The 27,222-nt window shown below is 35.6% G+C and overlaps 1 pseudogene; it reads left to right on the top strand.

Annotated features, from left to right (window-relative positions):
• The window catches only part of LOC101422512 (E3 ubiquitin-protein ligase makorin-1 pseudogene), a 33,682-nt pseudogene extending 24,702 nt beyond the window's left edge, over positions 1–8,980 (top strand).
• Positions 8,981–27,222: the final 18,242 nt, after the last annotated feature.

Below are 27,222 nucleotides of genomic sequence, written 5' to 3' on the forward strand. Positions count from 1 at the left end.
TATAAACTTTAGGATCTGTTTGCTAATATATACAAAATAACATAATGGAATTTTACTTGGAATTGCATTGAATATGTAAGTCAAGTTCAGAAGTATTGACATCCTAGCAACATTAAGCCTTTCCATTCATAAACACAGAATATCTCTATTTAGATCTTTCATTTCTTTCACCAGAGTATTTTAGTTTTTCTGACAGAGAACTTGTACATATTTTGTTTGATTTCTCTTTTGTGGTGTTAAATAGTATTGTGCTTTTAATTGAAATTCAAATTTTTCATTGCTAGAAAGCAATTGATTTTGAATATTAACCTTGCATCCTGCGACTTGTTATAATCAATTAATAGTTCCTAGTTTCTTGGGTTGATATTTTTGGATTTTCTACTTAGACAATTACATTTTCTGTGAACAAGGTCAGTTTCAGTTCTCCCTTCCTAATCTGAGTATCTTTCATTTTATTTTCTTATTTTATTAAGCTAGGTAGAACTTCCAGTATGAACTTGAATAGGAATGGAGAGAGAGGACATCACTGTCTTCTATTTTAAATTTTTAAAAAAATTTTGGATTAGAGAAGTTTTAGGTTTATGGAAAAATCATGCAGTAAATACAGCATTCCCATGTATTCAACCTCATGAATGCAGTTTTGCTATTATCAGTATTTTACAACCTTTGCTAAAATTGATGAACTAATATTAGTATAATTATATTATTGATGATAATTCATAATTTACATTAGGATTCAATGTTTGTGTTGTATAGTCCTGTGGTGTTTTAAATGTTTTTTCAGTAAAATAAAAATTTCCCCATTTGACCACATTTAAATAAACAGTTCAGTAGTATTAATTATATTCACAATGCTGTGCTACACAGTCCATTACCAAAATGTTTCCATTACCCAAACAGAACCTCTGAATCAATTAATCATTAATTACCCATTCTCTAACCTCACCGCAGCCCCTGGAAACTTGTTTTCTAGGTTGTGACTCTACGAATTTGCATATTCTCATTGTTTCATATCAGTAAAACCATACAATATTTGTCTTTTTGCATCTAGCTTATTGCAGTCAACATGTTTTCTTCAAATTTTCACTCTTGTTGTCAACATGTGTCAAAATTTCATTCCTTTTTTTGTTGTTGAATAAATATTCCATTGTAAGTATATACCATATTTGTTTATTCATTCATCTATGGATGGACACTTGGGTTGCTTCCATCTTTTGGCAATTGTAGATAAAGCTGCTATAATCATGGGTGTGCAAATATATGTTCCAGACCCTGCTTTCATTTCTTTTTGAGTATATATATCTAGAAGTGACACGACCAAGTCTTATGATAATGCTATGGTTAAATTTATAAGGGACTGCTAAATTTATTTTCATGTGGCTGTATCATTTTACATTCCCATCATTATTTAGCCACATTCTTTCCAATCCTTGTTATTTTCCATATTTTTGTAGTAGCCATTTTAGTGGGTGTGAAAAGATATCTCATTGTGGTTTTGATTTGCATTTATATCCCTAATGGCCAATTATTTATTTATTTTAATTAATTTATTTATTTCTCTCTCCTTTCCCCCACTCTAGTTGTTTGTTCTCTGTGTCTATTTGCTGTGTGTTCTTCTTTGTCCGCTTCTGTTGTTGTCAGCGGCACGGGAATCTGTGTCTCTTTTTGTTGCAACATCTTGCTTCGTCAACTCTCCTGTGTATGGCACCATTCCTGGGCAGGCTGCACTTTCTTTCGCGCTGGGCGGCTCTCCTTACGGGGCACACTCCTTGCGCGTGGGGCTCCCTTACGCGGGAGACACCCCTGCGTGGCATGGCACTCCTTGCGCGCATCAGCACTGTGCATGGGCCAGCTGCACACGGGTCAAGGAGGCCCCGGGTTTAAACCACGGACCTCCCATGTGGTAGGCGGACACCCTAACCACTGGGCCAAGTCCACTTCCCCCTAATGGCCAAGTATGTTGAACATATTTTCATGTACTTATTGGCTTTTGGTATAACTGCTTTGGAGAAATGTCTTTTCAAGTCTTTTCTCCATATTTTAATTGGATCATTTGTCCTTCTGTTGTTGAGTTGTAGGATTTATTTATATTTTCTGGATATTAAGCTATTATTGGATATGTGGTATTTAAATATTTTTCCCCATCAGGTATATTGTCTTTTTACTTTCATGATAAAGTCCTTTGATGTACAAACCTTTCTTATTTTGATGAAGTCTCACATCATCAAATCCTTTTGGTGTAAATTCTTAGAAACCATTGCTTACCAGAAAGTTATTCAAGATGTCTGATATGTTTTCCTCTAAGAGTTTAATGGTTTTCATTCTTATATTTAAGTCTTTAATCCATTTTGAGTTAACTTTTTTATATGGTGTGAATGACAAGTTCCTTTTCATTTATTTGTATATAGGTATAGAGTTTTCCAGCACCATTTGTTGAAAAGACTCTTCTCTCCCTATTGAGTTGATTTAGCACCATTGTTAAAATCAATTGGCTATAGATGTGAGGGTTTATTTTTGCCCTCTCAATTCAATTACATTGAAATATATATATATGCCCTTGTGTCAATATGATGCTGTTTTTATTATCATGGCTTTGTAATAAGTTTTAAATTGGAAAGTGTGAGTCCTTGTACTTCATTATTCTTTTAAAGATGGTTTAGGGTTCTTTACCCTTCCAAGCAAGTTTAATGATAGGCTCTTCTATTTCTGCAAAGAAGGCTGTTGGAATTTATGTTGAATAATTGCATTGACAATGACTATCCTTTTCTTGTTTCTGATGGAGGAAAAAAACTTCATTCAGTCTTTCACTATTGAGTGTGATATTAATAGAGGGTGTTTCATATATGCCCTTAATGCTATTATAGAAGTGACCTTATATTCTTAGTTTTATTCAGTGTTTTTATCAAGAAGTGGTGTTGGATTTTGTCAAATTCCTTTTCTGCATCAATTGAGATGATCATGGTTTTATGCCCTTTGTCTCTTATTATGAAATTGTATTACAGATGTATTACACTAATTGATTTTATGTTCAGGTACTCTTATGTAACTGTGATAAATCTAACTTGATCATAGTTTATAAATCTTTTAATGTGTTGTTAGGTTTGGTTTGCAAGTATTTTGTTGAGAGATTTGGCATCTATATTCACAAGGGATGTTGAGCTGTTTTTTTGTGTTCTTGTCTTATCTTCATCTGGCTTTAATAGGGAAATATTTGCCTCCTAGAATGAGTTAGAAACTGGTCCCTTCTGTTCAAATTTTTGGAAAAGTTTGAGAAGTATTGATGTTAATTTTCTTTTTGCAGTGTTTGGTAAAATTTATATTTGAAGCTGTCTGGTCTTGGGTTTTTCTTTAGGAGGTTTTTGATTACTGAGTCAATCTCTTTACTTGTCATTAGTCTGTTGAGATCTTCTATTTCTTCTTGAGTCAGTATAGCTGGTTTGTGTTTTTATGATTCTGTCAACTTCAGATTAGGTTATCTAATTTGTTGATATAGTTATTCATGTTATCCCTCTTAATCCCTTTTATTTTTGTGGGATAGTAATGCCCCCTTTCATTTCTGATTTTGTTATTTGTGTCCTCTCATTGATAGTTTTGTTGATCTTTTCACAGTAACAACTATTGGTATAGTTCACTCTTACTAGTGTTTTTATTCTTTATTTCTTTTATCACTACTCTAATCATTGTTATGTCCTTACTTCTACTCTCTTTGAGTTTAATTTGTTCTTTTTTTCCTAGATCCTCGTTGTTAGGCTAGATTCCTGATTTGATATCTTTCTTCTTTTCAAATGCAAACATTTAGAACTATAAATTTCCCTCTCAACACTGCCTTTTCTGCATCCCATAAGTTTTCATATATTGAGCTTTTGTTTTAATTTACCTCAATATATTTCCTAATTTCCTTTGTATTTTATTCTTTTACCCATTCATTTGGAGTGCATTATTGAATTCCCATATATTTGTGTATTTTGCAGTTATTGCTACTTTATTGATGCCTAGCTTCTTTCCATTGTGGTTGGAGAAGATATATTGTTTAATTACAGTATTTTAAAATTAATTGAACCTTGTTTTGTGACCTAACATATATGTATCTGGAGATTAACTCATGGGTACTAAAGAAAAATTTGTATTTTGCTGTTGTTGGGTGAAGTGTTCAAAAATGTCTCTTAGGTCTAGTTAGGTCAGCATATTTTTCAAGTCTTCTATTGCCTTTTTGATCTTCTCTCTAGATGTTTTATTCATTATTTCCCCCCAATATCCTCAACTACATTTTATTTTATTTTTTTACACTTTTAAAATTAAGGTTAATAGATCACAATGAACGGTACATTAAAAAACACACAGAAAAACATTAAAAAATGAAGTTCCCATATACCCCACTCCCCACGTTGCCACCCCATCATTTTTGTAGGTTGCATTTTTTTATAGATATACACATCACAAAAAAATGTTACATTAAATAATATAAGAGGTTTCGTATACCCCCCACCCCTCAACCCCACTCCTCCCACACCAACAATCTCCTCCATCATTGTAGCATACTCTTTGAACTCGGTGAACACCTGTAGGAGCATTGATGCACCACATAGATAATAATTTACCCTGTAGTTCACACTTTCCCCTAGTACATTCAGTGGGTTATGGCAGGATATATAAAGTCCAGCATCTGACCTTGCAATATCATTTAGTACAACTCAAAGTCCCAAAAATGCCCCCACATCACATCTCTTCTACCCCCTCCCTGCCCTCAGCAACTATGTGGCCACTTTCTCCACCTCAATGTTACAATTTCTTCTATTACTCATCACAACAGTTTTATAGTAGAATATCAGTAAATTCACTCTAGTCCATATTTTATTCCTCCATTGTGTGGACCCTGGGATGGTGATGTCCTCTAGATCAAGAGGGGGCTTGGATTCCACATGGATGATGGATACAATTCCTCTGCTTGCAGTTGTTAGCAATCTTGATTCCCTGGTGTGGTGTTTGACCATCTTCACCTCCCTGTTAGCTGACCTGGATAAGACCAATGAACCAGAGAGATAGAGTCGCAACTCTGCTGAGGCTCAGGGCCCAACTGGCACATGGGAAGTCCAGAGAGTCAAGTACCTAGAGTATGCACTATCCTGAGCACCAACCACAGGTTCAGAAAAAGTGACAGAAGATGCATGTGTTGGAAGGTCACATTTGAGTCCAGCTCCATCACACTCAGGAGAAAAAATTTCAAAATAGGGCCTTCTGACATGGCACAGAACTCCAAATCCATCTGCCATGTCCGTATACCATATACCCTGTGGATCTCCATAGCCTTCAGGAGAACCAGTACCTAGGGTTGTATCAAATTATCCAATGTGCAAGACAAAAAGAAAATACTGAAAGCAGCAAGATAAAAAATAACTATCACATACAAAGGAGGCTCCATAAGATTAAGTGCTGATTTCTCATCTGAAACCAAGGAGTCAAGAAGGCAGTGCTATGACATAGCCAAGGTACTAAAAGAGAAGAATTTCCAACCAAGAATACTCTATCCAGCAAAGATGGCCTTCAAAAATTATGGAGAGTTCAAAATATTCACAGATAAACAGAAACTAAGAGAGTATGCCAACAAAAAACCTGCCCTTCAGGAAATAGTAAAGGGAGTTCTTCAGGAAGAAAGAAAAAAAACAGGAGGGACAGAGTTGGAGGAGAATGTAAGATCAGCTAAAATGATAAAAAGAAAAAAAATCAAACAACATATGACAAACACAAATCTAAAGAAAATATGGCTAATATAAGTAATTCCTTGAAAATAATAACACTGAATGTCAATGGATTAAACTCACCTGTTAAGAGACACAGATTGGAAGACTGGATAAGGAAATATGACCCATCTATACACTATCTACAAGAAACACATCTTAGACCCAGGGATTCCAGGAGATTAAAAGTGAATGGCTGGAAAATAATCATACAGGCAAACAATAACCAAAAAAGAGTAGGTGTAGCTATATTAATATTGGACAAAATAGACTTTAAATTCAAAACTATTGTGAAAGACAAAGATGGACACTACATATTAGTGAAAGGGATAATCTTTCAAGAAGAAAGAACAATCATAAACATTTATGCCCCTAACAAGGGTGCCTCCAAATATGTGAGGCAAACACTGGAGAAACTAAGTGAAGGAATAGATGGCTCTGCAGTTATAGTGGGGGACTTTAACACACCACTATCACCATTTGTCAGAACATCTCAAAAAAGAATCAATAAAGAAACAAATATTTTGAACAATATATTGGAGGATCTGAACCTAATAGACATATATAGAACATTATACCCAAATACAGCAGGATATAAATTTTTCTCAAGTGCACATGGATCATTCTCCAAGATAGACCACATGCTAGGCCATAAAGAAAGTCTCAATGAACTCAGAAAGATTGAAATCATACAAAATAATTTATCTGACCACAGTAGAATGAAGCTGGAAATCTGCAAGGGCCAGAGACCCAGATTTGGCACCAAAATATGGAAATTAAACAACCCATTCTTAGAAAAATAGTGGGTCAAGGAAGAAATCTCAACAGAAATCAATAACTACCTTGAAATTAATGAAAATGATAATGCAACATATGAAAATTTATGGGATGCAGCAAAAGCTGTACTGGGAAGGAAATTCATAGCCATAAATTCATACATCAAAATAGCAGAAAGAGCTAAAATTGAAGAACTAACTGCACAATTGGAGGAATTAGTAAAAAAAAAACCACAACAACAACAACAACAACAAACTAACCCCAAAGAAAAAAGAAAGAAAGAAATAACAAATATCAGGGCAGAACTAAATGAAACAGAAAATAAGAAAGCACTTGAAAAAATTAACAAAACAAAGAGGCTGGTTCTTATTCATTATTGAAAATAGTATGTTGAAGATTCAAACTTTTAATGTGAAGATTTGTAGATTTCTCTGTTCAAACCTGTCTATATTTCCTTCATACATTTTAAGCCTCAGCCATTATTTGCATATATATTTATAATTATAAGCTTTCTTGTTGAAAAGACTTTGTCATCAATATAATGACCTTCTTTGTTTTTTTAATTTTTTTAAAATTTTATTTTATTTATTCATTTTAAAAAAAAATATTACATTAAAAAAATATGAGGTCCCCATTCACCCCCACCTCCCCACCCCACCACTCGCCCTACAATAACACTCTTCCCCATCATCATGACACATCCATTGCATCTGGTGAGTACATCTCTGGGCATCGCTGCACCCCATGGCATATGGTCAATACTATAGCCCACACTCTCCCACGTTCCATCCAGTGGGCCATGGGAGGACACACAATGTCCGGCATTCTTCTTTGTTTTAATTTCCTAGACTCATCAGTAGAAATGAGTTAGCTAAAACAATGGAAATTTATTTGCTCATGGTTTTGAGGTTGGGAAAATGTCCAAATCAAGGCATCATCAAGGTGATACTTTTTTTCCTTAAGATCAGTTGCCAGTGATCTTTGGTTTCTCTGTCCAAGAGCAAGACACATGGTAGTAACAGCTGATCTTTTCCTTCTCTTTGGGGTTTTATTAATTTCAGCTTCTTGCTTCCTTGGCTTTCTCTTTCTGAATTTCATTCTCTTATAAAGGATTCCAGTAATAAGATTAAGACCCATATTGGGCCTCCCTTAGTTGAAGTATCCTCATCCAAAGGTCCTACTTAACAGTAGAGGTACCTGGGCTAAACAGGTCACCTGAAGGTATTTTATGCATAGGGTTTCTAGGCTATAACTGTAACTACTCACATAACCTCTCTGACAGTCCATATAGTATAGTGTTCAAGTATTCGCAGTGAAAATACTGTATTTAGACACTGCTGAAGATGTGAACATTGAAAGCCATTGAAACAGGAAGAAGCAACTGCTGCAAATTTAACTGCAAAATCATCCCTTGCTGCTTCCTCAGCAGTAGTTGGACTAATTTTTTAAATGAATGTGGGAGAAACCTGAGTCAAGAAATTCAAACTTTGCATCTGTAGGAGCAGACACAGAAGATTGGGTGAATGCCTTAGTGTTTGTTCCTGGTCAAACTTACTGTGGCCATACTGCCCCTTCTTGCACTGAAGTACCCCTGCAAAGTTCAGGGACCAAGAAAGAATCAGAGAAAAAGCAAACCACTATGGAAACAAAGAAACACCTTTGCCCCTATGCTGCAGTGGAAGAGTGTTGATATGGGAGAACTGTGTGCTCCATGGAGATTCATGTGACATGTTTGAGCTGCAGGTCCTCCATCCAATGGAGGCTGCCCAGAGATCACTACATATAAAATCTTGCATTGAGTCCCATGAGAGAGACATGAAGTTCTCGTTTGCTGTAAGGACATGATTTGTGGAATCTATATGGTGGTGGTCTATGAGAGAGCCAACTCTAGTGAGCGCTGCTTTTGAATTCTCTCCAACTACAACCATACGTACAGTCCCAAGTATATTCACAAGTGGAGGAGTGCTAAGCAATTTGATAGAAAGAGCCTAAAATCCTTCCCAGAATTCTGGATCACATCTAACTTTGTCATTCTAAGTGAGTACTGGGTGAAGGAGAAATAAGAGAAACAGAAACACATTCAGAAATAGAAGTAGGCAATGAGCAAAAAGGCATGCAAGTATTTTAATGAAAGATGTTGGAACTGCCCATTTGGAGGGAGATATTTTTACAAACATGTGCAACCTGTTGGTTATACAGAGGAGCCACAGAGAAAGGAAGTGGGAATACCATGAGAAAACTGGGTCCAATGAAGGAACCAATTCTGGGAGGTCATTGAGGAAAGAGAGAACAGCACATTCAACAATGATGGAGAAGAGTTTGTCACTTTTGAGCTGGCTTGCGCTTTTGGCTGTAGGTGGGGATGTATTACCAGTGGTTGTGTGACAGTACTTGCATTTCTCACCTACTCGGGCCTATCAATTCCAGGTGTTGTTGTAATAATTTTTACTCTGGGTCTTCCTTCTTAATCCCTCATCTTTCCCCAAGAAGTGTGTTGTTTCCTTTGTTTAAAAAGTTACAAAAAATAAATTTTTTTTGCAATAAAAAAGGTCCTTCTAATAATGGGTTCATACCAAGAGGAATTGATTAAATTTACCACATTTTTCTAGGGTACATTCAGCTTCAAAATACCACACTCACCCTCTGGACATTAAAAATACATGTTCTTTCTACATGTAAAATACTTTCATTCCATCACAACATTCCAAAAGCCTTATGTCATTTCAGGAACATTTCTTAGTACAAAGTCTCATCAAAATTGATTATGGGTATGATCTGACATGGGGAAAAATCATTGCTGGCAATGGACCTATGAAACCTGGAGAGCAAGTTATATGTTTCCAATATACAATGAAGGGACTGGCATAAGATAAACATTCCCACTCCCATAGGAAAAAATTGGAAGGAAAACAGGATTCAGAGATCCCAAACAATTCTGAACTTCAGCAGAGCATACCGCATTAGATTTCAAAGTCTGAGATTCATCTACAGTACATTGTTTCATTTTCTGCACACAATAGAGCAGCAACCCTACCTTTTCCAGCTGCTTGACCAACATCCTTGCTCTCCTGGACCATTGGGGTAAAAGAGCTTCACCCTCTCCAACCATCAAGATGTTGGCCAGACTTTCTGTGAAAGCCAGACCACAGACTCTACCCTATCAGAACCGCAGGGTGGCAGCACTCTTCCTGAGCAGTGGAACTGAAGGTCCATCCTCTCCAAACACAGGGCTGTGTCACCCTCTCCATACACAAATGAGCCCACTTTCTTGGACCAAAAAGATATCTTCAGACCAGACCTCATTTTCCATGGTACTGTCCTTGAGTCATCAGTTTGTCCCTGGTCTGCCCTTTTAGTCCAGGCCGACTATTGTTTCATTCATACAGATTATACAAAACACATGATTTTGCAAGTACTATACAGGATTCCAAACCATCAGACAGTAGTACTTTCTACAGATCCTTCCTGGGTAACTGTCCCTCCAATCCTGACCTGCACTGTAGTAGCCTCCTGGATCCATGTTCGTTTAGTGCTCCTCACGTGGAGCACTATTCTCTGGGGACTTGCTTCCCAGAAGCTCAACATTTTCCAAACCATCAATTTCTGGTTTCTTTGTGCCTAAGAGTTCACTCCTCAACTTATCCCTTTCCTCTTCCATTTTAGTATAAACAGCAAGGAGAAATCAGGCTTCACTTTCTGCACTTAGCTTGGAAATCTCAACTAAATAATCAAACTTGCCACCTTGTTGCTTTCAATTTCTGCCTTCCATTCGACATCAGAACTCAATTTTGTCAAAAAAAAAGCTAAACTAAATTTTGCCATGTTCTTTGCCAGTGTAAAACAAGAATCACCTTTTCTCCAGTTTTCCAATAACACATATAGCATTTTCTTCTAAGGTTTCATCAGAAGTACCATTAGCATCCATATTTCTAACAACAGTCTCTTCAAAGCAATCTATGATTTTTCTATCAAGTACCTCACAAGTTTTCCAGCCCTTCCCTATTACCCATATCCAAAGTTATTTCCACACTTTTTGTATTTGCAATAATAGCACCCCATTCCACTGGTACTGAAATCTGTGCCTTTGAATTTAGGTTAGTTTCTTATATACATCATATAGTAGTTTCATGTTTTTTTATTCATTGTGCAGACCTCTGGATTTTGACTAGAAGAATTAATCACTTACATTCAGGAGGGTGAAGGGCAGAGAGATGAAGAAGGCAAAATGACAATCATGAACTACCAAGCTCCCACAGTTGCCAGGAAGGGCTCCCACCCCCCATCCCCAAGATATTATGCTGGGGAATAACCCATGGATCTATACTTCAGCAGACTTAAAAGGAGAATGAACACCTTTCTCTTCAGCTATTTTAAGGGAAAAGGTAGGGGAAGTCTGTGGGGTTTTCTTCAGTGAATTTGAGTAGCAGAGCCTGCTTTGAATCTCTGCTCTAGAGATTCAACACAGGAACATAGGAAAGCCCAGACTGAAAACCCTCCATGGAAAGGTGTGTTGATGAGCCCCATCTGCTGGCGGGTCTTGATATAGCATGGACAGAAACTAGTTATGGTACTCTCAGCATCCTACCTTTGGGAAAAAATCTACACCCCAATATTGTGTCCCTGGCCAATTCTGAAAATGTAAGCCAGGCAATTTTAAGGACCGAACAAGTTGAATCAAATATAAAGGAAGAGCTTTGGGGAAAAAAAGTAAGAGAGAGAAATTGGCCATCAGAGTAAATTCATTAATTCAGTTCCTTGAGCTGAAGGAACTAAACAAATATCTTGAAGAGTTACAGGATTTAAGACAATTAATCAATAATAATCACACAATTCTCCTATACCACTTCAAAGAATATGAAGAAAATATGACCAAAGAAATAAAGGATATTAAGAAGACACTGGGTGAGTATAAAGAACAATTTGAAAGCCTGCAGAGAAAAGTAATAGACCTTATGGGAATGAAAGACACAATGGATGAGATTAAAAATACACTAGAGACATGTAAGAGCATATTTGAATTGCTCAAAGACAGAAGTAGTGATTCTGAAAACAGAACACCTGACCTGGAAAAGACAGGAGAACAGGAAGAGAAGAGAATGGAAAAAATGGAACAGTCTCAGGGAACTGAATGACAATATGAAATGCACAAACATACCTGTTATCAGTGTCCTAGAAGAAAAGAGAATGAAAAAGGGACAGAAAGAATATTTGAGGAATAATGAATGAAAACTTCCCACCATTTTGAAAGGAATAAATATCAATATCCAAGAAGGACAATGCACCCACAACAGAAAAAATCAAAATACACTTACCCCAAGACACCTACTATTCAGAATGATAAATATCATAGATAAAGAGAGGATTCTGGGGAAATGGACTTGGTCCAGTGGATAGGGCATCCGTCTACCACATGGAAGGTCCGCGGTTCAAACCCCGGGCCTCCTTGACCCGTGTGGAGCTGGCCCATGTGCAGTGCTGATGCACACAAGGAGTGTCCTGCCATGCAGGGGTGCCCACCATGTAGCGGAGCCCCATGCACAAGGAGTGTGCCCCATAAAGAGAGCCACCCAGCGTGAAAGGAAGTGCAGCCTGCCCAAGAATGGCGCTGTGCACAGGAAGACCTGATGCAGCAAGATGACGCAACAAAAAGAAACAGGTTCCTGTACCGCTGACAACAGCAGAAGCGGACAAAAACAAGAACATGCAGCAAATGGACACAGAGAACAGACAACTGGGGTGGGGGGTGGGGAAGAGGAAAGAAATAAATTAAAAAAATAAATCTTAAAAAAAAAAGAGAGAGGATTCTGAAAGCAGCAAGAGAAAACCAAAGCATCACATACAAGGGAAAATTGAAAAGATTAAGCACTGACTTCTTATCAGAAACCATGGAGGTGAGAAGAAAGTGTTATGATTTATTTAAGGTACTGAAAGAGAAAAATTGCCAGTCAAGAGTTATTTATCCAACAAAACTGTCCTTCAAAATTGAGGGTAAGTTCAAAGTCTTCACATGCAAAAAAAATCCTGATAAAATATGTGACCAAAAGACCAGAATTACAAGTAATACTTAAGGGAGTACTGCAACATGAAAGGAAAAAAAAAACAAGGGCAAGACATTTGGAGAAGATTAGAAATGAAAATTATTAAGAAGGGTAAACTAAAGGGTGAGAAGACAGATAACAGAAAATTATGACAACAAAGAGTGGAAAGACAAAATGGATGAAATAAGTAATGCCTTTACAGTAATAACATTGAATGTTAATAGATTACACTCCACAATCAAAAGACATAGACTGATAGAGTGGATGAAAAAATATGAGCCATCTCTATATTGTCTTCAAGAGACACAAACAGGTTAAAAGTGAAAGGTTGGAAAGAAGTATTCCATGCAAATAGCAACCAAAAAAGAGCTGGAATAATGATACTAACTTCAGACAAAAAGATTTCGAATACAAAGCTGTTATTAGGGAAGATGAAGGTCTTTAATAAATTAATAATAATATTAATAAAAGGGGCAATTCACCAAGAAGAAATAACTAGAATAAATATTTATGCACATAACCTGAGTGCCCCAAGATACATGAGGCACACACTGGCAAAACTGAAAGAAGAAATCGATATCCAAATCGATGCCCAAAATAGTCAAAAGATCTTTAAAAAGAACAAAGTTGGAGTACTCTCACTTCTTGACTTTAAAGCATATTACTTAGCTACAGTGGTAAAACCAGCATGGTACTGACATAAAGACAAACATAATGACCAATGGAACTGAATCAAGAACTCAGAAATAGACCCTCCCATCTGGTCAAGTGATTTTTGACAAGGCTGTCAAGCCTCCCAGCTGCACCAGAACAGCCTAGTCAACAAATGGTGCTGGGAGAACGGACGTCCATACCCAAAAAAAAGAAAGAAGACCTCTGTCTAACACCTTATATAAAAATTAACTCAAAATGGATCAATATAAAATATAAAAGCAACAGTAATAAACTCCTAGAAGAAAATGTAGGAAAACAGCTTTAAGATCTCATGGTAGGCAGTAAATTCCTAAACCTTAAACCTGAAGTATGAACAACAAAAGAAAAAAATAGATAAATGGGACTGCCTCAAAATTAAACACAATTTTACACCTCAAAGGACTTTGTCAAACGAGTGAAAAGGCAACCAATTCAATGGGAGAAAATATTTGGCAATCACATATCTAATAAGCATTCAAAATCCATGATACACAAAGAGCTCATACCACTCAACAATTAAAAGACAAACTACCCAATTAAAAAATGTTCCAAAGACTTCAAAAGAAAATTGTTCAAAGAACAAATACAAATGACAAAGAAACCAAAAATTATAAGGAGGGTAGAGAAAGGAAAGCTAAGGGTTAATCTGCACAGAATTGGTAAAAAGATTGTATATAAATCTTTGGAAATGAATAGAAATTAATAAAGCATATCAGGGTGTTTGTAACTAGCAGTACTATTGTATGGGTATGAAAATCATCGAAAGGAAAAGTCAAAGGTCATGTATTATTACTAGAAGGAAAGTTAAAAACTAACATATTACTCTATAAGATAGTAAAACTTCATATAAAATGCATATATGGGTGAGATTGCATATAAAACTGTTTTTACAAAATATATATACAAAATATATATACAAAGAATAGCAATTATATACAGTAAGGGAAGCACAGAGAAATTGAGAGTTGATGAGCTTTGTTGTTCGTTTTTTATTATTTTATTAGAACAATGAAAGTACTGTAAAAATGTTTGAAGTGATAAATGCACAAATATGTGATTACACCAAATACCATTGATTGTACACTTTGGATTGACTTATGCTTTATTACTATATATCAATAAAATTTATTTGTTAAAAAGAAAAGAAAAAAAATATGTTTTATATTGTATGGCCAAACCCATAGAAATCATTATGTTTTATGCTTTGAATCTTAGAATTTGTAAGAACTAATATGTGGAGTTACAGACCAAAAAATGCAATGTATTACTGACATTTATAATTATTTTAATACATATGGTTACCTTTATTGGAGATCTTTATTTCTTTATGCCGCTTCAATCCATTGTCTGGAGTAATTTTCTTTCAGTATGAAGAATTCTCTCTAGCATTGCTTGTAGGACATGTTTAGTGGTGACAAACTCTTTCAGCTTTTGTTATCTGGGTAAGTGTGCATTGCTTCCTCAGTTTTGCCAGATATTAATATAAAATTCTAGGTTAGCAATTGTTTTCTTTCAGCACTTTATATGTTTGCTCCACTACCTTACTGCCTCCATGGTTTCTGATAAGAAATCAGCAATTATTCTTAGTGGGGTTCCCTTGGACATAACATGTTGAACTCTCTCCTTGTAAAAGGCATTTGACAGTTGACTGCTGTGCTCTGAACGTGGTTCTCTTTGATTTATCCTGTTTGTGGTTTGTTGGGATTCTTGAGTATATATATTCATGCCTTTCAGTAAATTTGAGAAGTTCTGCCATTGTTTCTTTTAATATTTGTTTTTCTCCTTTCTCTCTTTCTTCCACTTCTGGCATTTCCCATAATGCACATATTGTTATTACTGATCGTATCCCATGGGTCTTGTACCTCTGTTATCTTTTTTCATTCTTTTTCTTCCTGCTTTTCAGCCTGATCATTTCAATGGCCATGTCTTTGAGTTCACTTCTTCTTTCTTCTGCCTGCTCCAGTCTGCTGCTGAAATTTTCTAGGGAGTTTTCCATTTCAGTTATTATGGTCACAATTCCAGTTTTCCTGTTGCTCCTTTTAAAATTTCTATCTCTTAAGTGAGTTACTCATACTGTCCATCATTTCCCTAATATTCATTAGGTCTTTCTATGATGGAATAAAGATAAAGGAATATTTTCTATGATCTCCTTGAGCATACTGAAGATCTTTTTAAGTGTCTTTGTCTGGTATGTTCAAAGTCTGATCTTTATTGAGGTTTCTGAATTTTTATCTTTTTCCTTAGAATGGGCCATAATTTCCTGTTTCTTTGTCTTTCAGTCTTTTGATACACACGCATATTTTTAATGAGTTAACTCTTAAGAGAGTTACTGAACTACCAACTCCTAAACATTGTATGCAGCTAGGGATATGAAAAGTATTTTCTTGAGTGCCAGGAGTTAACAAAAATAAACAAACAAAATTTTAAAAAAAAACATCATTCATAGTCTTTGTAAATTGGCTCTGCATTCGCTATTGCTCTTTCAAAATTAGCCCACTTACCAGGTAGATCAGTTCAAATCAAAGGTGAACTGCAGGATCCTCCCTGAATTTTCTGAGCTGGTGTCTTATAATAGGCTTGTGTTGCTTCAGGAGTTCCCTGTTTACTGGAACTCCAATGTCCCCTCTACTCCCTATCATATAAACTCCCCCCACATATATTCAATTTTATGTCTTAAAGCTATAATCCTTTGCCCCAGACCACTTATACTTGTGTCTTACTCTGTTTTAGCTAGCTACATGCTGCTTCTGCCTGCATAGCAGGTTCTTAAAAAATGAGTTAGAGATTAATTTAGTAATACAGTTTCAAGCTGCCACCCAATAGATTGTCATGGACACACAGACACAGCTGTGTGCCCACATGGATTATATAATTTCTCCTAGTACAGGGCCAGGGACCCAGAATGGTAGCACAGGCCATTCCACAATACACCAGAAAGATTTTGGGACTAGCAAGGGCACCATGAATTTCTTCTCAGTTTTACACCTGCATTTTCTTGATTCAGCACTTGCCTAATAAACTTTTTTCCCCCTTGTTTCAGAATTTTTTAAATCTAATGGTTTCTTTGGGGGTATAAATGAAATAATGTGGGTGAATGAGTTTTAGGGAGAGAAAGGTAAAGAAACTTTATAGACTCTACATAAAGTCAAGTGGATTAAATAAGTACCACATAAATCATCATCATCATCATCATCATTATCATCATCATCATTTTAAAGAAACCATTACTGTAAAAACACTCTTCCCTCTTAAAACCCCAATTATTAAGTATGAAGTTTTATGGGAATTCACAACTATAAATGACCAACTATACACTTCAAAATTTTTTAAATTTTTAAATTTGTTTGAAGATACTTAGATTATATAAACATTACTTTTAAAATGTAGGGGATTCCCATATTCCCCATTCCCTACTTCTCCCATACTTTCCCACATTAACAACATCCTTCATTAGTGTGGTACATTTGTTACAATTGAAGGAACACATATTGGAACATTGCCACTAAGTGTAGATTATAGTTTACTTTATAGTTTAAACTCTTCTGCACAGTTCTGTAAGTTATGACAAGATATATAATGGCCTGTATCTGTTATTGCAACATCATTCAGAACAATTCCAATGTCCCCCATATACCCCCATATTATACCTATTTTTCCCCCCTCCCTCTCCTCAGAACTTCTGTTGGCCACTGCCTTCCCCCTCCCTCTGCTCAGAACTTCTGTTGGTCACCGCCTCCATACCAGTGATAAATGTTCTCCCATTGCTAAAATCACAATAAGTCTACAGTAGAAAAAGAATAAGTCTACTCTAGTCCATTCCCCAGTACTGAGGATTTGGGGATGGTGATGCCCACTCTTACTCTAATTGAGAGGGGGCTAAGTGTTTCCAAGAATTTTGAGAAAGGTGACTTGGCCAGACTTCGCTAGTTGTTCAAAGATTCTATAGGGGGATATTATATCCTGGAGTGTCTTACAGGTGATAAACCAGAAGTCTCCTTGTCTTCTTTGGGGGTATATGTCCAGTTTATTACCACTAAGTATGATGTATACTGTAGTCTTCTTGTAGTCTCCATGCTCTTTATAAAATCAGACATATTTCTTTCTGTTCCTAGTTTGCTGAGTATAATGAAATACTCTTTTCCAAATACTCTTTTTGCATCTAATGATATGATTTGATATGACTGATATTGATATGATATGTTTTTATTCTTTATCTCTTAATGTGATAAATTAAATTAATTGATTTTTGTATGTTGGACCCAGCCTTGCATGCAAGGAATAAATCCCATTTAGTCATGGTATATAATTATTATACATGATTAGGTTAAATTTGCTAATATTTTCTTGAGGAATTTTATATCTATGTTCATGAGAACTATTGGTCTGTAGATTTCCTTTCTTGTCTTTCTTGTAATGTCACTACTTCATTTTGATATTAGGGAAGTGCTTGCTTCATCAAATAAGTGAGCAAATTATCTTACTTTATGGGAGAGATTGTAAGTAACTTGATTCATTTATTCCTTAAGTGTTTGTAGAATTCATCAGTGAAACTATCTGTGCCTGGCACTTCCTTTTGTGGAAGACTAATTATTGATTCATTTTATTTAATAGCTATAGGCTTGTTCAAATTATGTTTCTTTTTTTGTGAATTTTGGTAGCTTGTGTCTTTCAAGGAATTGGCCTAATTCATTTAAAATATCAAATTTGGGGGTATAGAGTTCTTCATAATATTCTTTTTGATGTCCTTTTAGTATCTATAGGATTTGTTGTGATGATCACAGTTTAGGTTTTTATTTGGTGTGAATTTATAATAGTAAAACATTGTTCACATTGAAAAGTATAGTATCTGTGTTTTGTAAGTAAAAATAATATTTTTAATATCCAAACATATTCTTAAGTTTTATATATTTCCATTTTGTTTTAATATAAATAATAAACCAAAGCACTAATAAATATTGCTTATATTAATAAAAAATCAAATTTAGTTATTTTTCCTAACCCAAAGAATATCCTCTTCTGATAGTGAACAGGATGACTAATGACAGTACCAATTCACTAGAATGGTCACCAGTGGATGGTGCAATATTTGTGTCTTTCCTATTCTCTGAAAGAAATCAGAAGAAAGGGAAAAGTGACTGTGTCCCCTATGTTATACTCTTCCCTCTAAATCTTCATTTAGAATGTATTATTTCCAGTGAGACAATCTCTAAAATAAAAGTTGCTGCATGGTACACAAAATTAGATTGTGAGCATCGAAAAGCCATTGCAGTAAAAAGAATATAGCATCTTCTTTTCAACCTGGGAATAATTAATAACAAAATATTTAACATTAGTTTGTTTTCTAAAAATCAGATTGATGACTGGATGAATTCCGTGGTATCTAAATTTCACAGGTAAATACCCTAAAAGACCACGAGAAAACTTATTTATCCAGCAAAACAATGTTTACTAGTCATGATGCAGTAGGCCCAATGCCAACTTGACAGTCTTGTAGAGTTTTAAAAAATAAATAAATTAGGAAGAAGTATTTATCTAGTTCCATGGCCTGGGGTGGATGAATTGAAAGTGGGTCTGAAAGTCAAACACTGGTTACAATTGGACAGAATCTTTGACACAATAGATTTAGATTTATGTGCACTATGTGGTGCGGGCCTTGAAGACAATCTTAATGATTTAGATGCTTCAAAGTTTTATTTTCCAGGACCAGGAAAGGAAATTATCTTAAGTTCCGTTCTCATAAAATACTCATAATATTCTTAATCTTTGATCATTAGAAATGTCTCAAAGTATTTGGACTCTATCAAAACCCTCAAAATAATCATAAAATGCCCCAGGCTAAAATATTTTACTGTGGGTCATTTATTTAAAATCATAAGGAATGGTGAATTTACTAAAATACAGAAGGAAAGAATGGAAGAAATAAAGAAAAAAAGGAATAGAGAGAAGAAGTAAGTTTTTGAAAACTAGAAAGTTGGGAAAGAGAGAAAAGTGCCACAAAATGGTAAGATTTTGGTAATTTATGGAAAGTTTTTTCTGACATCCCTCATCCTCTCTTTGTTTCCTTATCATCATTGAAAAAGATACAGCACTATGTATGAACATAGTTCAAAGGAGAAAGTACATGAAATAAGAGCCAGGATCACAAATTAAAACATTATCCTTTTGTTAAATGAACAATCGCTTCAGGGTACTATGCACATAAAATTTTAGTGACCCAGCCTCAGGTCAGCAAACCAGTGAATTTTTCCTTCACTGAAATTCTATTTTCATGCCCTAGAGTACTCCTATCTTTAGAATATAGTTGTCTCAATTTTCACAAACTGTCAGGAAATGAGATATGCCTTTTTCTTTTCATATTTATGGGTAGCTAAAATTCCTGAGGGGATGAATTACTCAAGATAGTTAAAGATGGTAAGACAAGAAGTAATGGCCTGAAACATGAAGAGGGAATGCTTAAGCTAGATAAGATGAAGAAATTCTTAGTCATGGGGTCAATGAGGCAATCTAATAGGGTACCCAGGGAGACAGTCAAGATACCATCACTAAACACTATTCCGACTCAAGGGAAAATTAAAGAGACAAGTTCTGAATGATAATATAAGAAAGCATATATTTTTAGGCATGGAAGAGATAATCTATTATAGGTAACCCAAGATGCAGCTTTTAAATAGTTAGACTATGCAAAAATCTTCATTCTAGTTGGGATTAAAATATCACATGTTAGGAATTAATTACATGTTTCAAACTGATTTTTAAAGACTTCAATATATATCTATTCAACATATATTTACTGATGGAATATCATAGGCCACAGTCTTTTCTAGGGTTATTTAATATATACTCAGAATATCACATAAATATATGGAATATTGTTTTCTAATATAATATATTCCTGACCTTAGTTGGTGGCCTCAAATAACATAAATAGTTAAAATACACTAGATATTTTAATAATGTAGCAGCACACAGTAATATACATATATTTACATATATATTCCAACATTCCACTAATAAATATTAGTACTTTACATGTTTTTCAAAACTGTATCAAAACAGCATGCTGTTTCTCAATTGCTTCAATTTCTGTCAATCAAAATTGCTTAATTTTTTCCTACTGTTTCATTATGCTATGCAACAGAGATAATTAATGGTTCATGCTTCATTTATACAGATTTTCTTTGCCATATAATATTAAATATAGAATCTATATTTTTAAAAACTCTTCTATGCAAATAAGGTAAGCAATATTTAATTCATAGATTATATTATGTAAATTTAAAATAAAATTCTAGATATAATTGATGTATAAAACACCTTATATATTTAATCATACAATTTGATAGGTTTTGATATGTGTGTAGTCCTTAAAACCATCACATTTAAGGTAATGAACATATCCATTATATTATATCCCTCCCTCCATTGTCCCACAACCCAAACCCATTGCCAGACAACCACTGACCTCTTTTCTGTCACTGTAGATTTGTTTGAGTATTATAAGATTTATGCAAATGCATTTGTTTTAAGTTTCCTAGGCTGCTTATAGCAGATAAAATGAAATGTTTTGGCTTTTAACAACAGGAATTTATTATATTAGTTAAGAAGCTTACAGTTTTGAGTCAGTAAAAATGTACAAATCAAGCCATAATCAGGATGATGCTTTTTTCCTGAAGCCCAGCTGGCAGTGATTCTTGCTTCTACTGTTCCAGGGCAAGGCATGTGGTGGTATCTGCTGGTCTTTCCCTTCTCTTCCAGGTTTCATTGATTTCAGCTTCTCTTTTCTCTCTCTCTCTCTCTTTCTCTCTCTCTCTCTCTCTCTCTCTCTCTCTCTCTCTCTCTCTCTCTCTCTCTCCCCCCCTTAAAAAGGACTCCAGTAAGACAATTAATAGCCACCCTGGGCCATGCGTTAATTAAAGTAACCTCATCAAAAGATCCTACATACAATAGGTTTACACTGACAGGAATGGATTAGATTTAAAAACATGATTTTCTGGCCATCATCATTCTCTAAATTTTACCCATTCTAACTCTAACAGGAATGTTAGTGGTAATTCACTGTGGTTTTAAGTGACACTTACTTAAAGACTAACGATGTTGAACAATTTTTTTGTGCTTGTTTCCATTCCATGTATTTTCTTTCTTGAAGTATATTTCTGTGTTTTGTCCATTTTCAGTTGGTTGACCAGTGTCAGATTTCTTCATTCTAATGTGGTCTTTCCAAAAGGAAAAGTTCTTAATTTTAAAAAGTTCTATTTATATATTTTATTTCAGGGAGTATACTTTTGGTGTCTAAAAATTACATTTATACAACTTGTAGTCCCAACATTTTCTCCTATTTTTTCCTAGAAATTTTATGATTTAGATTTCACACATAAATCCTTGATCCATTTTGAGTTAATTTTAAAAATAGGAACTGATGTTTATTTTTCCATGGACCTTATTTCTGTTTTCTGTTTAAAGATTGTAGAATAACAGCTTAAGACTTAGTGGCCTAGGCAGTGGGAGCCATAACCTATTTTCAGTCGTAGACTGAGAGAACTGCTGAAGAGTCACAGAGGGCACCTGATACCTTCAGACCAGTCTTCACCTTTGGGTTGAGTAGCAGCAAATTCAGGATCTATAGCAATCCATTCATCCTGAAATTTCCTCCGTGGTCACAGGCTTTTCAGCAATGGTCTGTTCTTCCTTGTCAACCTCTTTAGGATCAGGCATAACCTCCTTTGGGTGTTCATCGGAGATGGTACCATGCATGTACTGAACTTTGTAGGACAGCATTCATTACAGCAGACCCACTGAGTCAGCCCTCTTATTGTTAAATGGGGTGGCAATATCCACATGGCACAGAGTAGAATCTGTGTTACAGAGAGCAATGGTTGATGAGTTAACATAAGACACCTCAGTGAGAGAGAGGTTGGTGTTCAGTCCTGGGATCCACAACTACTATAAGACAGTTTCTGGAAGGCAGCTTGAATCTGATGAGTGAAGGTTCATGGAGTGAAGTGCCAGGCAATAGAGTAGCTCCCTTGGCAGCATCAAATAGCACAGCCCATTGGCCAGTATCCTGAAGGATACTACAGTGACATCAGCTGTGTTTTCAATGCAAACAATGTTATGAGCTTCCAACACACACTTCTTATAGGTCCTGTTCAGATTTATGATATGGATGCCAGCAGTTTTCCTTTTGTAGGTATACTGCTCTATTTGGAAGTCAAGGTTGGTGCTGCCCAAGTGGGTTTCTGCTGCAAGGAATTTGAAAACATCCTCTTTCTGCATCTCAGTGATTTACTGAGCATATTTCTCAGATGTAATGGTTTCACTAGGATTCAGAAATCTGTAGTGGATCAGACTTGCAGGAGACCACCTACAGTGACCATGACCTTTTTTTTTTGGTGCAAGTTTGGTTTGGGGAAGTGTTTTGGAGCTTTCTCTTGGTCCATCCACTGAGCTAGTTGTCACCAGTTGCATAAATACACTTTTCATCACACATCACAATCCGATGGAGAAAAAGTTCTTTGCTGTTGTGTCAATAAGAAAAGACAACAGTTCAAAATGACAATTTTTTTTAATTTTTGGTCAGCTTATGAGGCACCTACTTATTGAGCTTTTTCAAATTTCCAATTTGCTTCAAATGCTGAATGACCACAGAATGGTCAAAATTGAGTTCTTCAGCAATTTCTAATGTAGTTGTAAGAAGATCAGCTTCTCTGATTGCTCTCAATTTGTTGTTTTCAACTTCTGATGGCTGGCCAATATTCTTCTCATCTTCAAGGCTCTTGTCTCCTTTGCAAAACTTCTTGAACCACCACTGCACTAGATGCTCATTAGCAGTTCCTGGTCAAATGCATTGTTGATGTTGCGAGTTGTCTCTACTGCTTTACAACCCGTTTTGTACTCAAATAAAAAAATCGCTTGAATTTGCTTTCATCTAACATCATTTCCATAGTTTAAAATAAATATAAACAGCAAGTAATAAGTCAGTAAAAAAAAACATAAAGTGATAAATGATGTATAACATAACCACATTTATTTAAGAATATATTTCAGGGAAGTGAACTTGGCCCAATGGATAAGGCATCCGCCTACCACATGGGAAGTCCATGGTACAAACCCTGGGACTCCTTGACCCATGTGGAGCTGGTCCATGCACAGTGCTGATGCATGCAAGGAGTGCCATGCCATGCAGGGGTGTACCCCGCATAGGGGAGCCCCATGCATAAGGAGTGCACCCTGTAAGGAGAGCTGCCCAGCACGAAAAAATTACAGCCTGCCCAAGAATGGCGCTGCACACGCAGAGAGCTGACATAACAAGATGACGCAACAAAAAGAAACACAGATTTCTGGTGCCACTGATAAGGATAGAAGTAGTCACAGAAGAACACACAGTGAATGGACACAGAGAGCAGACAACTGGGGGCAGGGGAAGTGGGCAAAGGGGAGAGAAATAAAAAATAATCTAAATAAAAAAAAGGAAAAAAAAGGAATGTATTCCAATATCAAATGGCAAATTTCAACAGTGCCAAACCACAATTACTTTTGCACCAACCTAATAACTTCTTCCATTGCTAGAATCACAGTTAAGTCTATAGTAGTGATGTGGGCTATGGGTGGGAGAGTCTTTGTCTCTTCAGAGATAACCTAAGCTGTTTGACTTGTGGGTGTAGAACAGTAAAAGGCTGCAGTCCTGCCCTTAGTGACAATGGCAATGACTCCAGTTCCAGGAAACAGTTTAAGAATGCAAGGTCTATAAACTTTAAGTATTTAGGGGAAATGCAAACAAAATATGTTAAAAGCTTATCTAGAATGTCTGGAGTCCATGCTAAAAGCTTACCTAAGTTGTGGAAGACAGATATGCTAATCCAAGCCTATTGAGAACTAAAACAAAGGGACCATTTGGCCTTTCCTCTCTGTATAAAAGACATTTGAAAATCTTGTTCCGGGCTCGGGATTCAAACAGAAAGCTCCCGAGTCTGGCCGGCCGTAAATAAACCATTTTTCCTTCTCAAAATCATTCCTGAGTCCTGGCCTCTCCATACACAAATAATTGAACCTCTCTCAAATTCTACAACAGTAGAACATTAATAAGTCTACTTTAGTCTGTAGTTCATTCCCCAGGCCTGAGGACTCTGAGATGGTGATGTCCACTCTACCTTTAATTGAGAATGGGCTGCGATCCCATGGGGCTAATGGATGGGACTCTCTTGCTTGTAGTGGTAGACTCTCTCAGTATGGTATTTGTCCATCATCATCTCTTTGTTAGTTGTCCTGCAGTGAAACCAATGAACTGAAGGGAAGGTGTTGCAACTCCGTTGAGATTCAAGGCCCAGCTGACACATGGACAGCCCATAGATTTAAGTCACTTGGACATACACATACCAAATCTAATACTAATTAAAGGTCCAAATTTAAATGCTATTGTCTTTCATTTTTATTTTATTTTGCTAGCGTATAGAAACACTTTTGCTTTTTTGTATGTTGATAGTGTGTTCTGCAGTTTTGCTAAAACAACTAGTATTTCTAATAGTTTTTTGGTAGATTCCATAGAATTTTCTCATTGACAATTATATCATCTGAAAACAGATTTTTCTTTTCTAAAATTGATGTTTTTATTTATTTCTCTTGCTTATTGTACTTCTTCAAGTACAATGTTGATTGGAAATGTTGAGAGCAGTCATCCTCCCCTTGTTCTTGAACTAAGAGAAACAATTCCCTTCTTCAAATTAAAAATGATGTTAGCTATAAAAGGTTTTAACTAACTTCTCTATCAGTTTGAGGAAGGTCAGAACAGATGTTGTATTTTGTCAAATGCACAGTCAATCAATATTGCTATGGACTATTTTTTTGCAAATTACTAATATGATTTTTAATGATGCAAATCATGCTTACCATAAACAGACTAATCATCTGTATTGAATCACATGGACAATATTAATAGGAATTCAAACTGAGATAATTACTTGAACATAAACATTCACATTCTTCATCAAACACAAAGTAATAACCAAGAAAAGTTTGAAAATAAATCATGGTCATTTTTTAGTAAACCTATTAAAATATTACAAATATAATAAATACCATTTTAGTTTTACAATTGGGAAATAATTTTACTTATAATGCAGTGTTGATGCTGTTATAGGAAATGAAACACTTTCAGTATCAGCTGATAGGAGTACAAATTAGTTGAAGTTTGGGAAGACACTCATAATATACTTTGTCATATAGGTAACTAAAAAAAATCTTAGAAAAATTAAGTGTATATGTAATGTCTATCTACCTATTGATTATATAAATGATGAATTATTTATTAATTTTACATTATTCTCTATGACTTCATGTTTTTCAAAAATGTATGCAACAGCCACATTGCAGAGTGAGTTTTTCAGGAAGCAAAGATTAATGGAGATTTAATAGTATTGTTCTGGGGATTAACACCTATAGAAAAGAAGGGAAGGATGCAGGATTATGCAGAGGAAAAAATCAAACTGTGACACAGTCTCAAAGGAAGGCTCAACTATTGTGCAAATGTTCTGAAAATGGGATGACCACATGTCCCCAAAATTACAGTTTTGGTAAATGACTAAACATTTCCATTGCAGTGCTATCATGGAAATAACAAAAATCACTAAAAATCTGGGATGTCAGAAAAACCCAAAAACAACGAGCAATTTTCCTATTTTCAATTTAGACAGTCAGTTTAATAAATTATAGCACTTATACCTGTGTACATTAAGGGGAATATGTTGGTAAAAAAAGGTAAATTAAGGAGATTTTTTAAATGTAGTCATGAGATTCATAGAAAATGCTGAAGAAAGGCACAGGTAGAGTAAAGATATGGAGGTTGAGAAGAAAAGATATTGTGTAGATATTTCAAAAAATTAGAGGTCTAGTCAATTGTTCTCAACTAGATTATCCCTGTTCACCCAAGATGGATCTTTGAAATTGGGAGAGTGGTTCTGTGTCATCACAAAGATTGGTGAGAAGAGGACATTGACTGTTCTGGAATGAATAGCTTTTATGCAATAAAAGTATTCTCATTTAAAATACCAACAGCACCACTGTTGAAATAACACGAGAATAAATTCATCAGAGGAATATGCTTACAACACTTAAAAAATAATGCAGTAATTTATTTCTGCTCTATCCAAAATGGAGTAATAAGAGGATTTACTCTCCTATCTGTACCAATGAAAAAACTGAAGAAAATATATGAAGCAATAGTTTTCAAATATTAGACATCAGGCATCACAAGACAGTGATCCCTGAGGGAGAGTAGATTAGATTTCTGTTGCTGCTGTAATAAATTACAACAAATTCAGTGCCTTAAAACAACACTAATTTATTATTGTACAATTCTGGAGGTCAGAAGTCTGCAATCAGCTTCACTGGGCTAAAATCAAGGTTTCAGCAGGACTGGTTCCTTCTGGAGTCTCTAGGGGAGAAAACAAAAAGTAAAAAGGCATTACTAGTCCCAAGCAATTTTAAGATCCAATTGTGCAAGCTCCATTAGGTTTTGAGGACTGGGAATAATATTCTGTGGCTCAGGGCTCCATCCTCTGACCTTTTATCCCTCTACTTCTGTCATCACATTGACTTCTTTCTCTGACACTGATCCTTATGCTTCCCTCTTACAAGAACTATCGTAGTTACATTGGCTATAACTAGATAATTCATCCTAATTTCCCCAACTTGAGATCCCTAACTTAATCACATCTGCATGGTCCTTTTACCATGTGAGGTAACATACATAGGTTACAGGAATTAGGAGGTGGACATCTTTGGGGTAAATTATTCAGCCTACCACAGAGTGGAAACAAAGAGAATCTTATTATTTCCTTTCTTACAGTTGGATAGAATTTTCAAAGGAAACAGCACAGGGAGGGAAAAACTCAGAAGTATTTGGGTGGTTTCCATGAATGGATGAAATGGAAGGGAGTTTGGGAAAGAAAGGCAGCTATAATTTGTAGGGAAACACTGGAGAAGAG

Source organism: Dasypus novemcinctus, chromosome 1 (genome assembly GCF_030445035.2).
Source record: "Dasypus novemcinctus isolate mDasNov1 chromosome 1, mDasNov1.1.hap2, whole genome shotgun sequence".
Lineage (NCBI taxonomy): Eukaryota > Metazoa > Chordata > Mammalia > Cingulata > Dasypodidae > Dasypus > Dasypus novemcinctus.